The sequence below is a fragment of the Ruditapes philippinarum genome, unplaced genomic scaffold (genome assembly GCF_026571515.1).
Source record: "Ruditapes philippinarum isolate M1 unplaced genomic scaffold, ASM2657151v2 ctg12277_1_1_1_1, whole genome shotgun sequence".
NCBI classification, from domain to species: Eukaryota; Metazoa; Mollusca; class Bivalvia; order Venerida; family Veneridae; genus Ruditapes; species Ruditapes philippinarum.
Window position 1 is genome coordinate 51751 of NW_026865012.1, and position 6000 is coordinate 57750.

The window sequence follows — 6000 nt, forward strand, 5'->3', positions numbered from 1 at the left end:
CGAAGATTTTAGCTATTGTTCAAAAGATATTTTTTTAAAGAATATAAATAATTGAAAAGAATAAGAAAGAAGGTAAAGAAGATTCATTCGGATAGGTCAAGTTGGCATATTATTTTCTCATGAAAATCGGTTACTTTCACGTATATATACATGAACTGCTTGAACAATTTTAGAATTAATGTCATGGCTAAGATTCTGGTCTCCGTTTAGTAAGGTATGAAGTGTTATAGTACAAATATTAGAAACAGCATCAAATAGTCTGAGTCTGATATCATTATAGAAGTGACACTCAAAGAAGAAGTGGTGGTTACTTTCCAGGAGACCACATTGACAATTTGGTGAGGGGGACATATTTTTTCTGAATAAGTGATGGTTTAAAGAGCTACATTCTGTTCGGAGCCGTGTATGCATGACTTGCCATTTTCTTTCGCCTATATAATAGTATTTGGGGCATTTTTTTATATTACCTTTAAGTTGCGTTTTAAAAGAGGACAAAGATATTGAGTTTTGTACCTCTGTTGATAGTAAGTTCCAATCTCTCAAAGTAGATGGCAGAAATGCATTATGGTAAAGAGAAGTTCTTGTACGTATTGTTTGCATGTCAGAAGCATTTCGTAAATTGTACATAGACGTTTCTCCAACTGATGGTGGAACTAAGGACGATAAATAATCTGGTGTGAGACCGTTTTTCATTTTGTAAAACAAAATAAGTTTGTGATTCTGTCTACGGCTTTCGAGCGATTCCCAAAGAACTTCTCTTTGAAGTTCCTGAAGAGATACAAGTTTAGTGGCCCCTGAGACTATACGGGCGGCTTCATGTTGAATTTTATCAAGTTCAAGTTTTTCATATTGTGTACAGTTGATCCAGACTACATCTGCATATTCAATGAGAGGTCTTATGAATGATAGATATATAACTTCTAGTGATCTTCTGTCTAGTGTAAATTTAAGTTTTCTCATGATATGAATTCTTTTCCAAGCCTTCTCTTTGATAGAATTAATATGTACATGCCAAGAGCAATCATCAGAAAAGTAAAGACCAAGATGTTTATGACTATTTACTGAGGAGATAGGCTGATCATGCATTAGAAGTGGCGGATGATAAGGCTTATTTGTTTTGCGTGACATGATCATAGTTTCCGATTTAGAAGGGTTGAATGTTACAAGCCATTTATCAGCCCAACTTGAAATTTTATCAATATCAGATTGAAGAGTTGTCGCGGCAGCTATTGGATAGTCAACTATTATGTGCAAACTAGTATCATCGGCAAAGAGGTGTATACTTGAGTTTAAATCGTCAACAATATCATTAATGTATACCAGGAACAACAGAGGCCCAAGAATAGATCCTTGAGGAACTCCTGCATTTACAGTTGACCAATTAGAATGAGCTCCTGGAAGAACGACACATTGACGTCTGTTAGAAAGATAATCAGAGAACCAGTTCAGCAATTTTCCATTTAATCCAGCATTTTTTAATTTATAGAGAAGACCATCATGCCATACCTTGTCGAAAGCTTTACTTATATCAAAGAATACTGTTCTTACTTCTAATCCATCGTCGAGAGCCTTACAAAAGGTGTTGTATAAATAAGTAAGCTGATTAACCGTTGAGTCTCCTGGTGTAAAGCCAGACTGTACAGAAGAAAGAAATTTGTTATCACGAAAAAAGTTAAAAACATACTAAAATATAATACGCTCAAGGACCTTTTCTGTACAATAAAGTAAAGATATTGGTCGATAATAGTTCGGTAATGAGGGATCACATTTCTTAAAGACTGGACCTACATTTGTATATTTCTACATAAGGGGTACCGTACTACATTGAAGAGATTGATTGAATAGAGAACAAAGAGGGTGTTTAAGAACAGATGCAGTTTCTCGTAGTATTCTGTTATTTATTCCATCTGGTCCTGAAGCTTTGTTTGTTTTTAAAGATCTTAGAGCGTCTTCTACATCTTGAGGGGATATGCAACACATTTCTAGTTTATTTCTTGGAGATTGGCAAATGTTTCTAGGAAATTCAGTGTTTTGGTTGATTATTGAAGCTTGTGCAGAAAAGAATTCATTCAGAATATTTGCTTTTGAAAATGAATCAAAAACAAGTTCACATGTAACAGGATTGAATAGAGGCGGGATAGTTTGTTTATCAGCCGGAGAGATGAAATTTTTAAGGAGTTTCCACCAGTCTTTTGATGTTAGAGTTTCTGATTTTAGTGAATCGGCCAATGATTGAAAATAGTTTTGTTTTGCAGTGCGAATCAGAGATACGACCTCATTTCTTAATGTTTTAAATTTCTGCCAGTGAATGGGATTTTGTGTTAATTTGGCTCTATGGTAATATTTTTTGCGTTTAGTAATTTTCTTTTTAATGTGTGACGATATCCATGGTTTGTCATTTGGTTTTACATTTATGTTTCGTGTTGGAATACATTGCTTTGCAAGTTTAAGTATATTGTTTGTAAATAAGGAAGCGTAGTTGTTGATATCGTTGTCCTTAAATTGATCCCAATCTGTAGCAGAAATTTTATCTCTAAGTAAATTATAGACACCTTTGTCATACAGCCATACAAGACGCTTGAAAGACTTAACACAAGGTTTTGAAAACTTAAGAAAGGCATAAATAGGACAATGAAACCTTAAATTCTGGTCTAGAACTGGTTCACCTACCCCAGATTTTAATACATTTTGACTACAAGATACTAAGATGAGGTCAAGTATAGAAGAAGATGACTCTGTATAGTGCGTAGGCTCAGAAATAATTTGCTCAAGATTAAATTGCTGACAGATAGAGTTTAATGTTCGGGTCATTTGTGGATTCGTTTCATTAAAATTAAAGTCGCCAGTTACAATAATGTCTGATATACCAGTATCAAGGGCTAGGCCGATAGATTCTTCAATAAGATTAGTATACGAAGTATCTGAGTTGGGGGGACGGTAAAAGACAGCAAATAGGATACGTTTTGAATGAGACGGCATGATTTCAATCCAAATACATTCTAGTCCTCTGGGTTCGAGGTCTAACCTCCGTTTATAGTGAAGGTTTTCCTTCACATACAAAATTACACCTCCGTAGTTGTTTTCAAACCTATCTTTTCTTTCTGGAGTATGAAAGGATTGAATGTTTGTTTCAGTTTGTGAAATGTTAGAGTTTAACCATGTTTCAGTGAACGCCAGAATATCAAACATACCAAATTCTGCTTCCAAGATATCAATTTTATTTATGAGGCTTTGTACATTGTAGTGTAAAAAAGAGAGACAACTTGAAGTTTTCATTAATTCTGATAGTGTAGTTGTACTAGTAGAAGAAATAGATGCAAATGAGCTGTCTGAATTTGTTGATGGGCCAGGATTCAGATGAACATCACCGGCAATTAACAATAGTATAAGTAGAAAAAATATACTAACTACCTTATAAAAGGATATTTTGATATGTGGTAGGGTGAAATATGTTTGTGAAAGTTTGATCCATGAACACGAAAGAAGAGTATGCACGATCGTATAGGGGAGTTTGAAAATATCTATGAAACTGTTGACAATGATAGCAAGAACATGTAAAACACGATCATGCATACATATACAAAAGTGAAAAAAGTAACATAAATGCCATGTAAACCAATCCGAATGTTACAAAAAGAAGCTATTAGAAAATAAGATGAGTATAGATGATGTTGATTTATAAGTTTACAGAAAAAGAAAACAAAAAAAGATATGTACATAGTGCATACTGACATGAAACAGATATGCGTAAGTAGATATATGGTATGAACAAGGCTTACAAAAATGTTCAGTTTCAATTTGAGGTGAAAATAATTATTCACTTATTGAGAAAAAAGAACAAAAATACAATACGTTCACAGAATGAGCTTCGCGATCTTTCTCAGGTAAGAAAAAATTAGATATTGCGTGCCAAAATAATTCATTAAGAGAATTCAAAGTACACTGTGTTACTTCTCCGTAAAAAACAATTGACACTGTATGTACCGAAATACTTCTAGTTAAGAGAATATACAATGTGAAAACAACATGCATGTATATCAATACAGTTCTAGTTACATAATAACATTTCACAATGTACATTTAAAGAAACGTTTTCATTTTACAAATAAAGCATTTCTCAATATAATACAACATCTTGTATATCAATATATTAAGAAACTAAAGAAAGGGGAATAATCCATACTATAAATTTTTGACATGTTACAGTGTTACCTTATTTTACATTGTATTGAATTAAAAAATCCTAAAGATCTCATATCGGATTTAGCAAAAAAAATAATGCTGAAACATACTGATCTTACTATAGAAATTGATTTATAAAACAGAATTACTTGTTTCTTGCCTCAATATACATGTATATAAATTCCGGCATAATGTACCAGAGTAACTGAAGTTTATGATAACACTTGAAGTCTATAACGCGCTTTTATTTATTGAGTAAAATTATGAATCAATTCTGTCAAGCGCGTTACTATGAAATTGATTTTATATATACTTTATATATTAAAACAAAAACAAAATCCCCATAGATACAACTATTACGTAAATTCATCTTTTATTAAAATATTTCAGCAATATTATTACCGGATATGCTCTATTGGTATGTCTATACAATATCGCTAAAGTCAGTGTTTACCGATATGCACTATTGAATTTATAGTCTATAAATAGCAGAGAGCGAGTATGTATACTTCCCGAAAAAGATATCGCTACAATCAATGTTTATGTGTTGTCAATATTTTCGTTTAATTGGCTCTTCACTTTTAACAGCCATTAGTTCAGCTTCAGTGGCTATTCTATGTACGCTGAGGTTAGAGTCTTTCACCATAACAGTGCCATCATAGGTCCAAGCACCAGTAATAAATCGATCTTTCAAAAGTTGACGGGCTCTAAAGAAAAGGGACGCACGCATTTTTGTTAAGTCCTCATTTACAAAGACACCTTTGTAGCCACGGTTTTTAAGTTCTACCCTTGATTTATAGAGCATGTTTCTTGCTCTGTAAGTTGAAAACTTGACGATAATATCCCTGGGCTTACCCGCCTTTGGTTTGCCAACACGATGAGATCGGTCGATATCTGAACTTGTTAGGTGGACATTTAGTGCTTCCGCTATTTGCTCGATTTTTCCGTCAGTAGGTTCAGGGTTAACTGTAGGAGACTTTACAGAAGTCTGGTCAGTTGTAAGGATATTTTCGTCACCATTTTCAGGAACACCAGATATGCGAAGACAATTTCGTCGACTGTACTGTTCAGCCGTGTCAGCATCACGTTCAAGTTTAGTAACACGTGCACGCAATTCTTCATTCTCGTGTTCAAGATGGTGTATTTTTTTGTTAAGACCTGTAAGAACTCCATCAACAATAGCCTGAACTTGGACATCTACGCTTAACAGTTCTGGTCTAAATGTATCTTTCAGAACGTCAGCGATGGTAGCAATGTCCTCTTTTGACAGGACAATATGAGTTTCAGACGATTTAGGTTTTTTAATGTCGGTACAATCTATAGGTGAGGAAAGTTCCTTTTTTTTGCCTTCTGATATAGGTGTTGAGCATTTAGCCCCTTCAGATTTACTCATGATTAATACGGTATGATTACGGTAACAAACTTTTTCCGCTCAGTATAGATTTGAAATTGAGCGCGTGGGAGTTTCTATAAATAGTACAGTGCACGAAAATCACGGGTAATAAAGTGTCAAAATGTGTACATTTTCAGAAATCAGGAACAGAGTCATTTCAGTATAACAGATTACAGTTCATAACTTCATTACTTCATAACTACGTTTCTTTAGCCCATTTCAGTCTCCAAGCACTAGTTATACCATATTTCAACTTTTTGTTTACAAATTCATAAACACTGCCATAACCGGAAACGGAAACTCTTATTGCGTTAGTACCGCAGTAATCGGTATAGTGATCGGTACTGCAAAATCAGTCATTAATCGCATAAATTATGTAAAATATTAATTCAAAATTAAATCTTTCTACATTTCTTATTTCTATT